Below are 19,781 nucleotides of genomic sequence, written 5' to 3'. Positions count from 1 at the left end.
AGACCTCAGAAGCTAAGCAGTGTCAGCTCTGGTTAGCATTTTGGATGGGAGACCACCAAGGTTGCTAGGCAGAGGGAGGCAATGACAACCCACCTCTGAATATCTCTAGCCTTGAAAATCCCACAGAGTAACTCTAAGTCAGCTGCAGCTTGATGACAACTTGACAGTAACAGTGACAAAATAACAGTAATAATAGCCACCTTTCCCCAAAGCATCTTAGGACCCAAGATAGGCATAAGGGAAACATGGGATTGGAAACTTTGACTTGGATCCTATGACAGTGGTGGCGAACCTTTGGCACTCCAGATGTTATGGACTACAATTCCCATCAGCCCCATTTTTGAATATCCAATTGGCCATGCTGGAAGGGGCTGATGGGATTTGTAGTCCATAACATCTGGAGTGCCAAAGGTTCGCCACCACAGTCCTATGAGAACATTACCTTCAGAGGATGATTTCCTCCACTGTGGCTTCCAGTACCTTTATCGCTAGCACATCTGCATGCATAAGAGCTCCTTGCAAAATAATTAGTGGCAAAAGAACTGAGTGCCGCAGCAGAGGAAAGCTTCCACAGCTGTTGGAAAGAAGCAGAAGGGAAATAGAGTCATAGGATCCAAACCTTCATCTTCACTAGTACCGCCTTGCATATGAGGGGTCACATTTCAGTGTACCTTTCTAGTGTTGAATTCATTGATCAGGAATCCTTCACAAGTTGAACCCCTTGCACAAAGCCATCTACAGAGATGAGAATTATTGGCTGTCTACTGCAAGAGGACCAAAATCAACAAGCGCCGTGCAAGAATTCCAGTTCCAAGAGGAAGCCCCCAAAAGTCAGTGACAACATGCAGAGAATGAATCCAGTGAACGCTTAATGTGATTAAGTAAAAAAATGAGCCAACTTACTCTTGTTCTCCAAGTATGCCTTCGTTTAAAATCATCCACTCACTTTTATTAATACTTTCAAAAGGTCAGTGCCCTCAGCTACCAGCTGGATGTGTTTCCTGTAGAAACATACATGGCAAAATGACATCATGACTAATAGTCATTCCATACCGGTACATTGGTGTATGCTTGACCTGTATAGCCCGGGCTATCCTGAACTCAATTGATCTTGGCTACTTAACAGGGTCTATCCTGGTTTATACTTGTATGGAAGACCCCCCCGCCCCAGGAAATCCAGGGACCAGAGTTGCTATGCAGATTCAGGCAACGGCATCTCCGTCTTCTCCCCAAAGCATCGCTGTGGCACAAAAACATGCTTCTGTCCCTGAGCCCAACGGGATTCTGGGAGGAAATATTAACAATAATTGTAAGCAGGATGCTTTTGTTCTTTGGGAGTTTTCACACACACACACACACACACACACACATACAGAGAGAGAGAGTGAGTTCTAAAAGTAAGCAAGAAGAATACCTTCAACTTTAATCAGCAAAACTGCCACATCAAATGTTTAGAAAACACTGAAACATCAATGAAAAGCCTCAATGTTGTTATATAATGTTCATGAAAATACTTACATGATATAAATACTCCAACCCATTTATTCCCAAACATTCCCTCGCTCATTCTCCCCCCACCCATCTTCTCACCGTTGAATAGAAACAACAGAAAAACAAGGTGAGAATAGCTTTGTTATGTGTCCCAAGTCTTCCGATCCAGGCCCGGGCTGGAAGGGGGGGCTGGGCTGAGGAAGCCAACTTCACTATGTTGCAAAGCACAGCGATTAAGACAGAAAGGCCCATTAACATAGACAGATAACAGCAAGTGCAGGTGTGATCTTGGCTCCAGCCAGCAGATGCCACTCCGGGTGGGAGCAGAGCCAGGCCTGGCACAGTTTCTGCTTTCACTATTAGCCACGGCAGCACAAGAAAATGGGTGATGTGGTTTGCGAACCACAAATGCTTTTCTCACAGCATCTGAGAAAATAGAGCAAGCTCTGCATGCTGTTTATTAGACTCAACTGTGAATAATCTACAGCAACTCCCTGCTTGGCACTATTGCAAGTATAGCTGATGTATAGGATCCAGGGGCTGCTGCCTGATAACTCCTGAAAATGGGCTATCGTCAAAATATTCTGGTTTTAACTAGCTTTAGATCAGGCTGCTTATGGAAGAGAAAAATGTGCTACAAAGAGATCAGTTTGTGTGTTACAGGAGGCTGCATTGCTTGGTTGCCGTTGCGGATTAGCAACCTAGAGGAAGAATGGGGCTCTCCTCTGCCATCTGGTGGTAGAGCTAGGCAAGGCACAGCTAGGAAACACAATTTCCATTGCAGGTAACTTAAGAACACGAAGTAAGTACAAATCAACCATGTTAACACAGCTCTGATAATGTAAGGACTTGTTCATATCTGCATGGGGGGGTCACTTTTTTGTCAACACCCTGATGTGAAACAATTGCACTTAAAAATATGTTGGAAACACCAGGAGAAAATATGAACATTATTTGTGGGTGGAATAATCTACGACAACTGCTTCACGCAGAAAAGTCCACACTGTATGCTGAAGTCATTAAATGATTAAGGTATATGTCAACAGCTGAGAAAAAACAAGGACAGTTTTCTAGAAAAAAATATATCTTGCATTCCCAATGCATTTTTAAATACTTTGGTTCTGTTTAATGAGTCAGTATTCTTATGCAGGTCTACTGCTGCCTTGATTTCCGAAACACTGAGAAGAGGAAAACTTGAGAACTCCAGAACTGAGCGGTTAAGCAGATTCAACTACCTTATTAACTATATTATTTTGAGGGGGGAAAACTGTATCAAAATGCATTGGGAAGAAAGGATTTCCTCCCCCTGGAATAGTTGTTTTGCTTCTAAAGCTGTTGGCAGCTGTTTCATCTCTCTTGTTGTTTTGATGCGTAAACCAGCCCATCTTCCATCTGAGGAGACAGCAGAATGTGCAGACAATGAATGGTGTCTTGCGGGGAATACATGCAATGTGTTAACAAGACAAACCTTTCGTTGTAGAAAGTCAGGAGATAGTACTGGCTGGAATTGGCCTCCTGTGTCTTAGGCAATTGACTTTTCCAGCTCTGCTATTCACTACCTGCAGTTGCAAGTGAAGCAATTTACTCTAAAATGCATCTGAATTAAACACATTTTGTGCTGCAGAAATCACTAAATGTGCTAAAAAGTAGGTGAGTTTGATAAGGGCCTAAGCTGCTGTTTCACACAAATAAATGAGAAAAAGATACAAAGAAGTGAAAAAGAAGACAACTACTGTCTATGTCATTTTATTTTCTGTTCATTTTTCCTGTCTTGTCACTTTACCTTCCTTCCTTTCAGTTGGAAAAACTCCTGGTTTGTGTGTGTGTTCAGAAACTGATAGGGAAGATCCTCAGTACTAGCTGTAAAGGGAAAGCTTTTAATATATAGGAATAGATAAAAGAAAATTAAGTGTAGACATGCACAAAATGAAATCAAGGTTGTTTGTATCTGTTGCAAGCAAGCTGCTATTTCTCTTTAATGTTTACATACTGCCAACAGTTTGCCAGCTGTAATCAAAGCCCCCATAAAAAGATGGCCATTTGGAGAAGAATTCACCCTGCTGTAGTATAATTGTAAGTTGTTAGGGGTGTTTTCGGGGGTGGAGGAGGAAAAATTCTCACCAGAAGTTTGTTATGCCTGTTAAATTTCCTGCAGACAGCAGGTGGCGCTTTAGTACTACATCTAGTAGTTTTAATTTTAAAATTGAGATCCTGTTCCTTTTTCAAAGAAATGGTGAGGGCAGAACTCCCCCAAAATATTTTATTTTTCTGCATTTGGTCTTTCATTTCTAAAGCAGAAGTGAATATCTGCAAATTACATACCTTCATACCTACATACACACACACACACACACACACATACACATACACATATATATACATATATGTATATATGTGTATGTGTGTGTGTATATATGTATGTATGTATGTATACACACAGAGAGAGAGAGAGAGAGAGAGAGAGAGGGGGGGCCATTTCCACACTCACTGAAAACATTTGCAAAACATCCCCCCACCATTTGTTCACACTCACCCCTTCGAAATGCTTCCTGGCTAACATTTTGTGAGTCTTCCATTTCATTATTACTTCTCCATGGATTCATAACTTTGATGCTTCACAGCCTCATACTACGATTCTCCACAGTTCATGTCTTCATTGTTTCAAATATATCCGTCAAAAAAACCCCTGATGAAAACAAATAAGCAAGATGATGAAGCGATCTCAGAAGATGGCACCAAGGAGGAAGTCCAGGGACAGCAGAGAGGTATGGGAAACATTTTAAAGAAATCCTACAGCAAGTGAAAACATTTTCAAAAAAAAAAGAATCACTAAAATCCAGGATGCATGTAAAACATTTTGAGGCGGGAATGGAAATTTAAAAATTTGGGGTAAAAACCACGTGGAATTGGACAGAGGAAACATTTTATTTCCTGCCTCAAAATGTTTTGTTTTGGTTGTGTGAAAAGGGTCATGTTCCAATATATATTTATGGGGAATAGGATGCAAGGACCATTCTAAAAAGTAATATGAAGATTGCACCAAGGCAATGGATTTTAGATAGAACTGTAATGTTCCTGAAATACAACAATAATTTGCAGAGCACTTCCTGATGTATTTCACATACTGTGCTCTACAAGGCCCAGCAGAGGCCCCCCATTCCCCCACCCGCCAACTTCCACCCCTCCAACAACCAAGCTAGGCCCTGCAGAACCCTGCCGGTAAGCCGCCGATGCTCCACGGGGCTCGGCAGAAGCCCCCCATTTCCCCGCCCGTCCAATCTAACCCCCAAGCAGTGAGCCCCTGGAGCACCAGTGGTAAGCAGTCAATACTCTGCAGGGCCTACTGCCAAGCCTCTCAGAAGAATACCAGAGTCAAGACATGGAGGCAGGCAATGGCAAACCACCTCCAAATATCTCTTGCCTTGAGAACCCTATGGGGGTCACCGTAGGTCAGCTGTGACTTGATGACACTTATATACTGCAGGGGGTGATGCTGGCAGAATGTAAGGCTGCAAACTACCAGGAGGGAAACTGTCCTGTCTCCTTAACAGATGACTAAGGAGATATTATTTATTGGGTGTTTTTTACCTCCATATCATGAAAAGCTTTGGCTGCCTCATTTTCACCTTAAATCTCTGTTCAATAAACTTTTTCCCCCTTCTGGCCACTTGGCAACCTAACAGAAATAAAAAAACACAGTCCTTTGCCCAAGACACCCGGCCAAGACTATTACTGAAGATTTCCCATACATGAAAATGAACCATGACTTGGGAAAACTCCAGTAACAGTGCTAATCCTTCCTGGGACGCAAGTATAATTCCACCTCTTGCTTCAACAGGGGAAATGTCTACAGCCAACATGGTTTAAGAAATCTGCTTCACCTGCAGCCAGTGTCTCAGAATCAGAGGTGGGATCCAGCAGGTTCTCACAGGTTCCCAAGAGTAGGTTACTAATTATTTGTGTGTGCCGAGAGGGGGTTATTAATTGGTGATTTTGCCACGTGACTTTTGCCTTAGTTATGCCCCTCCTCTCAGCAGTAGTGCGCAGAACTTGAAGCAGTCTAGCAGGAGGTGCACCGGCGTGCGTGGCAGCCTGCGCCTGCGTGCATTCGTTTCTTGCCCAAGGACCGGCGCAGCGGCTGCATCCTTGCCACAGCCTTGCCCAGGAATGCCCCGCCCCCGGAATGCCCGGTCACGCCCCCGTCGTGCCCCGCCCAGCCCACCACCATGGGAACCTGTTACTAAAATTTTTGGATCCTACCACTGCTCAGAATCCATAATACTTACTGGGTTTGGTTGGTCAACCATTACAAATCCACCTAGTAGTAGCATTGTCTAGCCCACTTTACTAGCTTTTTTTCAAGAGTACCATGGGGACCTTGTCAAAAGCCTTACTGAAATCAAGGTACGCTTCATCCACAGCATTCCCTCCATCTACCCAGCTTGTCACTCTATCAAAAGAGAGAGAGAGATGGTCAATCTGGCATTACTTGTTTTTGAGGAACCATGTTGACTTTTAGTGTTCATGTCATTCATTTATTTGTGTTATCTAAGACTTTCACTGCTGGAATCAACTGGCTGTTGTGCGTTTTCATGGCTGTGTGGCTGTGGTCTGGTCGCTTTTGTTCCTAATGTTTCACCTGCATGGAAAACCCACAACAGCCAGGCAGTGCCTGCTGGTTGAGGGACTGGAGCACCTTCCTTATGAGGAAAGGCTGCAGCGTTTGGGACTCTTTAGTTTGGAGAGGAGACGTCTGAGGGGGGATATGATTGAAGTCTATAAAATTATGCATGGGGTAGAAAATGTTGACAGAGAAATTTTTCTCTCTTCTCTCGTCCTAGAACCAGGGGGCATTCATTGAAAATGCTGGGGGGAAGAATTAGAACTAATAAAAGGAAACACTTCTTCACGCAACGTGTGATTGGTGTTTGGAATATGCTGCCACAGGAGGTGGTGATGGCCACTCACCTGGATAGCTTTAAAAGGGGCTTGGACAGATTTATGGAGGAGAAGTCGATTTATGGCTACCAATCTTGATCCTCTTTGATCTGAGATTGCAAATGCCTTAACAGTCCAGGTGCTCGGGAGCAACAGCCGCAGAAGGCCATTGCTTTCACATCCTACATGTGAACTCCCAAAGGCACCTGGTGGGCCACTGCGAGTAGCAGAGAGCTGGACTAGATGGACTCTGGTCTGATCCAGCTGGCTTGTTCTTATGTTCTTATGTTCTTATTTACTTGCGTCATTCATAGCCCACCTTTCCCCTACAATGAGGAACCATTCTTCTCTCCTCATTTTATCCTCATAACTAACATTCTGTGTAAGCCATGCGACCACGTCGCTGCACAGACACTGTATTGGTGCCACGCAAATCAGACATTTTTAAATAGATAGCACTCTAGAGGATAATTCCTTTGCTGGTTACAGCAAAGGAAGCCCTTCCACCCAGAGGCAAGGGACTTCCACACAGTTCCCTACCACAGAACCACTGCTCATAACAAACCTGCAAGGTGGGTTAGACTGAGTTTGTGTGATCAGGCCAAGGTTCACCCAGCAGGTTTACATGGTGGAGTAGAGATTTGAACCTGGGTACCTCTAAGGTGTTTTTTGGCTTTTTTTCAGGAACAAAAAGGAAAATGGTTAAAGTTCATTCCCAAGTCCCTCTGACATGCATTTTTAGAGTGTTACATCTATACATCACCCAACAGGTGTCTGCTGGGGAGGTGAGGTGGTAGAATAGGAGCCCCACACAACTCTGTTTTGGATTACCCTCTAGCATGCTATCTGTTTAGAAATGTGCAACCTAAACCTGTCTATAGCATTTTTCGCTCTAAAGTCAGAATGCAAAGAAGGTGACACGTCACCCAAAGGGGGCAGGGAAAGGAAATCTGAGGGTTCAAAAACTCAAGATTATTAGGCCCCTTCCACACATGCAAAATAATGCGATTTCAAACCACCTTCACAACTGTTTGCAAGTGGATTTTGCCATTCCGCACAGCTTCAAAGAGCACTGAAAGCAGTTTGAAAGTGCATTATTCTGCATGTGCGGAATGAGCCCCAGAATGAACTTAAACTTTTCCTTCACCCAACATCCCAAATACTTGGAAAGCCTTGGGGGCAAAGGCTGTTTAAAAGGTCCAAAAACAAGACCCAAAAATAAACCACAATCCAGGTAACCTTACACAGTGCACCGTTTCTATGTGTCCTGACCTGTACTAAAAACAAGAATAATCCCTCTCAGATAAACCTTCTAACTTCAAGCAGACATGCCAGATCTTTAACATCTCTGGCACACGTTGCTGTTTGGACAGCAAAAACGAGCGTCCCATAGGATGCATTTTATAAGCCTGGAACTTTACGCCCTTCGACGTTTTGTCATCTATCTGCCAAGGGCTTCGTTGGTCTCGTGACTATTCTTATTCGTATTCTTCATAATCTCCTCGAGCCTTGCGCTCGGTGTCCCTCCGCCCGTCTCCCTCCGCGCGCTGGGATTTCCAGGGCGACCGAGCAGGCGCTGCTAGTATGCAGACTGCCTCACGCGGGACGCCAACCCGGCGGCCCTCGGTGCGCGCCCTGCTCCAAAGAGGAAGCCGAGCGTGGCGAATGGGACACAGGCCGCCATTGTCCCCGCGACGTTTTAATAACCCGCACCTACAATATCCAACCTGTTGTTTGCACAGGGGACAACCCTGCCGCACAAAAACGCCACCCGAGGGGGCGGCAGGCCGAGCGCCTCGGCACAGACTCGCCGCTCCCCGGCGCCACCGGCCCGGCGCTCCTGCGCGGCGTGGGCGCAAAGGAGGACGCGCGGCCGCTTCCCTCGCGCCAGCCAGCTAGCCGGGGATGGGGGCGGGGGGGGGGGCTGATCTTGCCTGGTATTGAGAGATCACCACCACCACCCACTTCTCATCAACTTCTCATCCATTTAGTTATCATTAGATTTCTTGGCCGCCCGCCCCTTCCCCCTTCGTTTTCAGACCTGCTCAGGGCAATTTACAGCAATAGCAATTCAGTTAAACAAATAGTCACAAGCTACATATGACAGTTCCTCAGTAGCCAATACGGAGAGGAATGAATTAATAACTTGTGTAATTAATATCGTCAGTAATACAACTATATAAACAAACAGAGGGGCAAAAGGGAGGAGGGAAAGGGAAGGCTATCGGGGAAATGGTAAGAAGAAGAGTTTGGGTTTATACCCCACCTTTCTCTCCTGTAAGGAGAGTCAAGGTGGCTTACAAACTCCTTTCCCTTCCTCTCTCCCCACAACAGAGCCACCCTGTGAGGTAGGTGGGGCCAAGAGAGAGCTCAGAAGAACTGTGACTAGCCCAAGGTCACCCAGCTGGCGAGTGTTGAGTGCACAAGCTAATCTAATTCACCAGATAAGCCTCCACAGCAAAAGTGGCAGAGCGGGAATCAAACTCGGTTCTCCAGATTAGAGAATTAAACCATATCTTTAACTACCTATACCCTGAGTAGTGACTTGATAGCACAAACTTGAGAAGTGCAATATAAAGAATAGGTATCGTTCTTAATACATTTTAGCTCATCTCCTTTTCCTTAATATTCTTGAAGTATTTAGGAGCCACATATTACGGTTTTTGTTTTTGTCTTTTTTTAAATGCTGGATTTGCCTCCTTTTTCCTGTTAAGACCCCTGTACCTTATTTCTGCCACAGAAATTCAGCAGCTGGCACTATTCTATGCTGGAAAATATAGCACCTGTTGAATTCTTTATATTGCAAAGGTGTTAAAGGGGCCAGAGGCAGAACCCTTCAAAACTGAAGTGGGCACCCTAGTGGAGATACTCAAGCCCGCTGGATGGTCATAGTGTTACCAGTGAACCCCCAGAATTTATTATTTTTTATTTTTTATTTATTTCATTTCATTTCATTAGAAATATATTCTGTCGAACCAATGGTCTGCTTTATATATGTGTGTTGGTACTAATAAAAGGGATTTTATTAAAAGGCCTTTAAGTCCTCCCCAGAAGCCAATGCAAGCCTTTGCCTGGAAGAAGTGCAATTGTGTAAACCTTTAAAGAAGTAGGCATAGAAATAAGGATATTACTTAAATAACTCCTTTCTTGTATTTATTTTTGATACATGTACCTTTAGATATGTTGTAGAGTCTTTAGTGTTTCATTGATATTACCTTGCCTGTCATGTTACATTAAGATAGAAAACAGGGAAATAAATCAAGTAGAAATGTTTCTTTTTACTTTTTATTGCATACGTTTCTTAGGATTTTAGTAGTTTTATTTTAGCTAATATTAAGGTCACAAGGAAGTAAAATGCAAAGACAACTCCCTCTTACGATCAGATAAGTCTGTCAACCTCAACAAAAGACCTTTTGGACTCACGGTGGTATTAAGGTGTGCCTTGGCTGTTTGGAGGACATCACCCTACTTCCCATTGGACTATTTAGATTTTCCACTGAAGAGGGATCCTCAAGATTTATTGGACTCATTGAATTTTCCAACTTCTGGGATCACTGAATTCATTGGCATCCTTTTCTTCGGGGACTTAATCCCATCAGCAAAAACAAACGACTGTCTTCCTCTTCTTTGTTTCAGGTTGTCTGTATTATGTGGCAGGGGACTGCCCCCTTTGCCCTCTGATTGGGTGAAAAACTGTATAAAAGGGCTGCGTTTCGCTCTGCAGGCAGCAGTCCGGCATGGAAAGAGCTTGAAATCACAATAAAGAACCTCTACTCTGAAGACAGCTCCTGCCTCTTGCATCATCATCACTACTTCGTAAAGCTGAAATCACTCTTGAAATCACTATAGCCTTCATTGTTGCCGTAGAAGCTGAAATCACCCTGAAATCACTTTCTAGTTACCCCTGGCAGTGGGTAACAATACCAACTGACACAAACCTATAAATTTTAGGTGCAATAATTCCAGCCTACCTTATTTACTTAATGTAAAACTTTGACCATTCTAAGTCGCTAATGTAAACGTTGTGTATTGTTATATTTTGGTGGGAAGGCGTGGAGCTAGGGCAGTGATGGAAATGCATTATTTTGGGCTGGTCAGGATCGAGCTTGGTAGAAGCCCTGGTCAGCAGTGTATCTAGGGAAAATGTAGCCCAGTGCAAAATCTGAGTTTTCCACCGCCCTCCCCTTCCATGGGCAGCTGCCCTCCCCCCACCATGATGCAACAACTTTTTTTGCACCAGGTCTTGAAGTCAGTGTATGGACCTGGGAGGAAGGAAGAGGGGTGTGGGGACAATTTTTCACTCCCCCCCCCACATGACTAAGTTGCTGCAGCCCTGGGACATTTAACCCCATATGTCCCCCTGGGTCCCTGGCCTTGGTGGAGCTTGGTACATGATGACCTTGACTTGGTTATAATTTCCTGGCTTATAGAGTTCAGCCCTCTTAGAGGGCAGTGGTGGAGAAGTCGTACCTTGATGCCTTATTGACATCACCCCATCAGTTTTTCAATATGATGGGCTGTGTCACCTGATGCAAAAAAAGAGTTAAAATGTACAGAGTATGTACAGCTAGAGGTTCATAGTGGAAGATGTCAAGACCAGAGGCATAGCAAGGGGGAAAGCCAGTACTCACCGGTTTATGCTCTACCCTACTGAGGAGAATACCCACCACCATGCCCCAGGAATGCCTCGCCACACACACCCTCACCGAAGCGATTCTCGGGTGCATCGCGTCACTTCACCCCCCCTGGAGATATACTCTGGTCCAAGAGACGGTGTGTACTTTTGCATCTTTGTTCTCTAACCTTACTTAACCACCATTGTGAATATAAAACCCACCATCTCCCGGTCATGCATCTGATAATGTAACTGACTTGTTTCTTATCAATCTTAGGCCACAATTTTCTAAGTAACTCTCAGATTCTTATTTTATTAGAATTGTGGCTGAAAATCAGGACACAAACTCTGCCACTTGCATTCTTTGCTCGTCTTCCTTTTTCTACCAGCCGCGCTTGTGCAAAAGCCCAGACTTAGTGGAAGTTTTGCTGGCCTTCCTGCAGCCCAGAGGGCCGACTGCTCTTCCCTCCTCACTCTTCTTTATTCCCTACCAAGTCACTCCGTAGCGTTAAAGCACAGCTTGTCTGGGAAAGAGGGGGAAAGCTCTTTAAAGGAAGAAAGAATATCCACATAGACACATCACACCACAGTTTCCTCTTTAAACCTTGGAAAATGGAGTTTCTGTTTTCTCAGGGGAAACTAGATTAGTCATGCCAGATTAAGCATTACATCATTTGATGAACTGCAAGAGCTTTACTGCGAGGGCTTGCCACTGACCACACAAGGAAAAATCCCCATGTGGAAGCAGCCTTTGGCGTCTTCCACGAGTGCTGTCTTGTGTGGGGTCTCCATTTTTGCTGCAGCTGCCAATATAACGTAGTGGCCATCATAGTCCCCCATGATGGCCATTTCCCCCCATGCACCCCAAGCCAGTCGGTTTTTAAAAAAATACTATAAAATACTTTTAAAAATATACTATAGCATAATATTATTACAATCTATCTACCAGTTGGTTTGAATTTTTAGAGGATATAGGACAGCAGCTGGCACAGCAACGAAGAAGAAGAAGAAGAAGAAGAAGAAGAAGAAGAAGAAGAAGAAGAAGAAGAAGAAGAAGAAGAAGAAGAAGAAGAAGAAGAAGAAGAAGCGGCGGCGGCGGCGGCGGCGGCAGCGGCAGCGGCGACGGCGGCGGCGGCGGCGACGACTTGGCCCGGCGGCGGCTAATTCCACCCACTCCACCCACTCCACTCCACTCCACTCCACTCCACTCCACTCCACCCACCCACCTACCTTAACCCACTCCACCTAATTTACCTACCTACCCACCTACCTAGCGGCGGCGGCGAGCGGCGGCGAAGCGGCGGCAGCGGCGGCGGCGGCGGCGGCGGCATCAACCTTTTAAGAAGAAGAAGAAGAAGAAGAAGAAGAAGAAGAAGAAGAAGAAGAAGAAGAAGAAGAAGAAGAAGAAGGCCAAAGAAGAAGAAGAAGAAGAAGAAGAAGAAGAAGAAGAAGAAGAAGAAGAAGAGAAGGAAGAAGAAGAGCAGGAGCAGGGAGTTTAGAATTTCTTATCCCCTTCTCTCTCCTGTAGGAGACTCAGCAAGGGGCTTTATACCCCCCTGGTCTCGCCTTGCGCCCCTCACAACAAACACCCCTGTAGGGTGGGTGGAGACTGAGAGAGCTCCTCACAGAAGCTGCTGAGCTAGCCTAAGGTCACCTAGCTTTGGCGGTGGTATTGCGGGAGTGCAATAAGCTAATCTTGAATTTCCCAAGATAAGCCTCCCGCAACTCAGCATGGCAGAGCTGGAAATCAAACCTGGTTCCTCCAGATCAGAGTGCACCTGCTCTTAGCCACTATGCCACTGCTGCTCTTTTCACCAACGAAGCTGGTGAAAGGCACCTTGGCCACCACTGCCAACTGCTTATCCAACAGGAGTCCCATTCCAAAGCTTCAAGCTTGCTTCTTTAGGTGTAGTGCAACCTCATCCTCATCCGTAACAGGAGATGTCCCAGTTCCTGGGTCAACCCACCACCACTACCTGTAGGACCTTGGGTCCCTTCCAGACATGCAGAATAATGCACTTTCAATCCATTTTCACAATTGTTTGCAAGTGGATTTTGCTATTCTGCACAGTAAAATCCAGCTGAAAAGTGCATTGGAATTGCCTTATTCTGCATGTGCAGAAGGAGCCTCTATTTAGTTAGGCTTAAGCTTCAGTTTGTTAACCTTCATTCATCCCCAAACTGCTTCAGGACCCCTGTTTCCACAGCCTCCCTGGGGTTGTTTTCTGCTAGAACTATAAGGTAGAACTCCGTGTCAGCTGCATACTGGTGGCAATCTCCCCCCTGTAGCTGTATGGAGATATTGAACAGCATGAGGGACAAGATGGAACCTTGTGGGATCCCAGAGGGCAAGGGGGAAAGCAATAGTTCCTCCAGCATCCCACTCAGAACCTCACCATCAAGGCAGGACCAAAACCAGAGGTGGGATCCAGCAGGTTCTCACAGGTTCCCGAGAGTAGGTTACTAATTATTTGTGTGTGCCGAGAGGGGGTTACTAATTGGTGATTTTGCCACATGATTTTTGCCTTAGTTACGCCCCTCCTCTCAGCAATAGCGCGCAGAACTTGAAGCAGTCTAGCAGGAAGTGCACCGGCGTGCGTGGCAGCCTGCTCCTGTGTGCATTCGTTTCCTGCCCAAGGACTGGCGCAGCAGCTGCATCCTTGCCACAGCCCCGTCCAGGAATGCCCCACCCCCACCCCTGCATCCTTGCCACAGCCCGGCCACACCCCCGTCATGCCCCGCCCGGCCGCATTGGCGCTATGCCACAGTTTGAATCCCACCACCATGGGAACCTGTTACTAAAATTTTTGGATCCCACCACTGACCAAAACCACTACAATGCCACCCAGGCCCAACTTCAGAAGGCAGTCCAGAAGGATGCCATAATTAATGGTATCAAAAGCCACCAAGAAATTCAGGAGAGTTAACAGGGTTGTTTGTTTCCCCTGATTATATCTCCCGGCACAAGCCATCCAGTTCCATGACCAAGCCTGAAACCAGGTTGGAATGGGTTCACTTTTTCATTGGGACACTGATAATATATTTGTTATCTGCTACTATTTCCCTTTTAATATAAAATTTGAATAAGAAGTTACAAAAGGGTTATATTGGGAGGAAATGTTTTAAATTCATGTGAAGGCAGAGCAGGTGATAGGAAGTGAGTAAAGTTCTAGTTGGGGGATGTGGAATGTTATAATATATAGCCCAAACTTGTCAGATCTTGGAAGCTAAGATGAGTCTGTACTTGGGAGACCTCCTAGAAAGACTGGTTCTAGTATTGGTTCTACCCCATGCATAATTTTACAGACTTCAATCATATCCCCCCTCAGACGTCTCCTCTCCAAACTAAGGAGTCCTAAATGCTGCAACCTCTCTTCATAAGGAAGGCGCTCCAATCCCTCAATCATCCTCGTTGACCTTCTCTGCACTTTTTCTATCTCTTCAATATCCTTTTTGAGATGTGGCGACCAGAACTGAACACAGTACTCCAAGTGCAGTCACACCACGGCTTTATATAAGGGCATGACAATCTTTGCAGTTTTATTATCAATTCCTTTCTTAATTATCCCCAGCATAGAGTTTGCCTTTTTCACAGCTGCCATGCATTGAGTTGACATCCCATGGAACTATCAACTAAGAAGCCCAAATCCCTCTCCTGGTCTGTGATAAGTCTGTGACTCCTGTAGCATGAATGTGAAGTTTGGATTTTTTGCCCCGATGTGCATCACTTTACATTTTGCTACATTGAACTGCATTTGCCATTTCTTCGCCCACTCACCTAATTTATCAAGGTCCGCTTGGATTTCCATAATAACATTGTTATAAGGAGGACCCTTCCAAAATGGACTCCCCTAGTGCAGTAGTTCCCAACCTTTTTTCACTTGCAACCCATTTTCCTGCAATTGTACCCCTGCGCTATTTGTATTAGCAAACACATTATGGCCGTTTCTCAAGACGTGCTCTCCATTAATGGCATCTGAGGCCGGGATAAATGGGCGCCGTCCCAGGAGCCATGATCGCGATTGGCAAGCGGGCGCTGCTGGGACCTGACTCCGGCTCCCTCTCTCCCCAGGGCGGCGTTGTCAAGTCGCTTCTGAAAAACAACCAACTTTAAAGCGGTTGTTTTTCACCCTTCACAGCGTGCAGCCGATTGTTCAATGGTCGCGGGAACAGCACGCGGGGGAACACGTATGCAGCTGTTTCTCGCCAGCGACTTCCACTGCACCCGTGTCTCCGTGTTGACCTGCTGCCAGCGTCGCGGCTACCATGCGCTGTCCTCCTCCTCCCACCCTGGGAGGTCGGAGGGCAGCGTATAAACGGCCAGCAGGCCGCACGTACTCGGGACACGTGAGTGGAATGGAAGAGGCGAGCTCCATGTGGAGCCATGCAAAATCTACCGCCGACTGTCAAGTTCTCTGGAGGCCAGCATCCCGCGATGCTTGCATGCTGGAACGCCACTGACCCTCCGGCCCATTCTCCTTGGCGCGGAATTCTTATGGCCAGCGATGGAAGCGTACCTTATATGGCGTACGTGACTGTATATTTTTCACATACTTCCCCTCCCTCAAACACTCTGGCACATACCCCTGGGGGTACATGTACTCCAGACTGGGAACCACTTGTCTTAGTGCATTCTACTGCCTCAAAAATCTATCAACCCACTCCTTTTTACTGCATATGTATTCTTTGCCTAAGATATCATTTAATCATGGAACAACTAAATGATAACCATCCTGTTTTGTTAACTCTACATCAAAGGAGTTGTGTTTAAACCATTTCATTGTACTAAAGCCAATCTTTACTAGTTGTGCTACACATGCATTGTATCTCAATTCGATGTTATTATTTTACATGAGATTTACAAACTGATTTTAAGTTACTATGCTGGCTTAGGAGGGGATGTAAAGGCCAGTAATTTTATGGCAGTTTTTTTAATAGAAATGTTTGTGCTTTCAGACTTCAGTGAAGCCCAAATGGTTAAGATTATTTGTAACACTGGATTTGGCAAGGGGAATTTAAATTGGGTGCTGTGTGGTTTCCGGGCTGTATGGCCGTGTTCTAGCAGCATTCTCTCCTGATGTTTCGCCTGCATCTGTGGCTGGCATCTTCAGAGGATCATAATTTAAATTATTAGGTTGGACATCCCATTTAAAGTCTGTACATTTTATAACATATGATCAGCAGGGGAACAGAGGTAATGAATGAGTACATGTAGTTTGCTAAGGACAAGATAAGTTTATGTTTCAGCTTTTCTCTCAGCAAATAAAATAATGTTCGGAATACATGTGTTTCATCTTTTTGGATTACTTCTATGAAAGAAATGGAAGAATCCTAAAATGTTTGAGGGTGAAGTCAAATAACCTCTTGTAAAAGTCAACATGAATGAGCATTTTGTAGATTTGATGTGTCGAACCTGGCTTGTATATACCCTAGTAGTGCTTACCAGGTCTGGGCCACTTCTCATTCTTTCAGTACTGTGAATTGTGTGAACACTTCTGTTTTAGTCCCAGTAGCCAGAGCAAAATGTTGATTTGTGTTTAACCCAAAAGCGTTAGTTGTACATTATGATTGTGGGACACGCAGTTGGCCTAGGATTGAATTCGATCTATTGCTTCGCATTGTGAAGAAAAAAATGCAAACTGTCTCTAAATAAAGCAAGAGTTTTGTTTGCCCTTTCCTGTTCCTCAAGATGTTGTAACCTGGAAATACATCCTTTTGACATCAAGGGTCATTATTTCCAAGCAAGTGTGCCCAGGATCAGAATGTATGAGTATTGGAAACTGAAAAAGTTTCATTTTATCTTTTCTTCTTTTGACCCTACATGAGTCTGGATTCACCAGGATTCTGTAGAAATAAAATCTTGTTGTTATATAGTGACTATTCCTGAGCAGCATGCTTATATTTCCAATTCTTGTGAAGTTCTTTCTACAGCAGGGTGTACCAGGAATCACATCAAAAGAACTAAATCCAACAAAAGAGAATAGAAACTCAAGTAGGCTTGAACGTACAAAGAGAGGGGGAGAAGAGAAGAGAAAAGAGTCAGGCTGTGTTGAATACTAAATGAATTCAGCCAGCCGCAGGAGTTCCTCAGCACTTATGTTTTATCTTATTCTAGGAGAGCAGAGCTAAATGTAGCCCCAGCATAACCCACCTCCTGAACTTGACTCTTTGTATTTGCTTGTGGAAACTACAAAAAAGTCAGCCATTAGAATGTTGATTTCGAATTCATTGTGCATTGTACCTACTGGCCGAAGGTTGTCAGCTAATAGAGAGGATCCAAAATAGAACCAACATACAAAACGAAGCGTGAACATAAATAAATATAAAAAAGTTAAAACACTTACCTTAAAAAAACAAATCATATAGCATACCAAAAGTGCGTAATGAAGAGACAAGTGTGGGATTTTTAATAAACATACAGTTTTCCCAGGAGGAGTTAGTTATATGGCATGTATGTAAAAAGACGAGACAAACTAATCTACAAGGTTGTAATCATTGGCATACTCATTGGGAAGTCAATCACAAGACTTGCCTTGGAGTAAACATGCATAGGAATGAGCTGCTAATCAGAATACCTGTATGTACAATACCCCCCCACACACACACACACACACACTGACCTACAACTAGAAATTGTTAGACCTACAGCTAGAACTTACAGGCAGGTGTAACAATAAACTTGGGAAAGAGCATTGTATCCGTAATTTTTAAAACCCTAAATATAGAACACACATCTTTGTTTAAATATATTCTCCACGGATCTTGGTCAGGCTGCCTGACTTAGCAACTCTAAAGCAAGTGTGTGTAGGGGTGATGCCGCTACCCACAGTCACAGTGGTACCTGGATGCAGTGCTATGAGGGCATGAGGTATACAAACTGAAAGCACGTGAAATGTAAAAAGAGAGGGAGAGGGAAGCTTGGAGACTTTGTAATAGCTTATATGTAATCATCAAGTGAGGCCTAATTCGCGGATACTTAAATCTGTGGATTGGGACTTCACTGACACAAAACAGATTCTTGTGCAAATTTGGGGGATCCCCTGCCCCAGGTTTCAGAAAAATCTGAAAATCTTTAAACATTACGTTGGGGGATTTAAATTCCCCCAAATAAAGAGAATTGTCTGTGCATGCACAGACAATGCAGCTACCTTCCAGCCTATGTTGGCATCTGGAAATGCTTCTAACCTGATAGAGGTGACCAAAAGCTGTGTTGGGGTTGGTGATGACTTCAAGCAGACTCCAGGAGCTGCTCCAGGCCCAGACATACTGGCAGAGGAGTCTGGGACCTGCACCGGGTCTAGTCGCAGTGACAGCAGAGTCTGGGAGGTGCAGTGGACGTAGCTGAAGAGCCTGGGAGCTTGCCACAGATGGTGCAAGTGTCTGGGAACTGCTCCATGCTTAGAGGCAGCTGCAGCAGTGACCATAACCACACAGGAAGGGGGGTATCAGGGAGCTGTGCTAAGCAGATAAGTGGGAGAAGTGTTGTGCCACTAAATTCTCAACATAGCATCACCTAGGGATAGTTAAATCCAGAGACTGGTGCTATGAACAAACAAGACAATCCCTTCTACAAAAATGACAAAAACCTTAGGTTCACAGAAAAAAAATTCTGACATCTAAACAGAACACATGAGGGGCGGGTTAAACACTTCAAATAATGAAGCAGCACTTGTATATTTAAGAAAGGAAGTGTCAGTGGCCATTGTTAGGGTTCCTAGGCTCCCTCACAATATTGCTACCGTTCAAACCTTGGTTTTTGTTAGTAAAAGGCAAGAGAAAAAGCCATTTTCATAGCAGTTTTGGTCTCTTGCTACCATGCAATTTGTATAATTTGATGCCACATGCCACACAACTTAATAGGACCCAGAGACAGCTTCAACACAACTTAGCCAAGCCAAGCAATGACAACTTGACTAGACTTCGAGGAGGAGGAGGAGGAGGAGGAGGAGGAGGAGGAGGAGGAGTTTCAATTTATATTCCCCTTTCTCTCCTGTAAGGAGACTCAAAGGGGTTTACAATTTCCTTTCCCTTCCCCCCCCCCCCAACAAACACCCTGTGAGGTAGGTGGGGCTGAGAGAGCTCAGAAGAACTGTGACTAGCCCAAGGTCACTCAGCTGGCGTGTGTTGGAGTGCACAGGCTAATCTAGTTCCCCAGATAAGCCTCCACAGCTCAAGTGACACCTGCTCTTAACCACTACACCTCGCTGGCTGGAGAACAAACTTAAAGGTACTGTAATGTGGTATTGTGGTTAGTGTCAGATTGGGATCTTGAAGAACCATGGCTGAATGTCCACTCTGCCATGGAAACTTGCTGGGTGAGCATGGGCCAGTCACTGTCATTCAGACAAATCTACATCATAGGGTTATTGTGAAATTAAAATAGAAATGAAAAGAATGATACAAGCTGATAGAGTCCCCATTGGGGGATAGGTGGGGCATAAAAAGTAAACAAATAATAAGTCAAAACATCATGTGTGCTCATGGTGGGGCACCAGCTGGTCCTTAAAGCTCTATCTTCTGCCCCCATCCCCGCCCCCATTCCTGTGGTCTTTGCCCACTTAGGACTGCAGTACTTTGTGGAATGAACTTGTTGCTAGCCATTCTGCAGCTGATAAGGCTGCTGCTGGGAAATTGGGGGAGGAAGGGAGAGGGGGACCCTGGGCTTCAGAGGAGAGTCACAGCCCTGTCATGATAGTTAAAGTGTCCATATCCTATCCAGCATGAGTCAGCATGAGAC

The sequence above is a fragment of the Sphaerodactylus townsendi genome, linkage group LG10 (assembly GCF_021028975.2).
Source record: "Sphaerodactylus townsendi isolate TG3544 linkage group LG10, MPM_Stown_v2.3, whole genome shotgun sequence".
Taxonomy (NCBI): domain Eukaryota; kingdom Metazoa; phylum Chordata; class Lepidosauria; order Squamata; family Sphaerodactylidae; genus Sphaerodactylus; species Sphaerodactylus townsendi.
The sequence above is the reverse complement of the archived record's forward strand: the minus strand, read 5'-3'. Positions refer to the sequence as shown.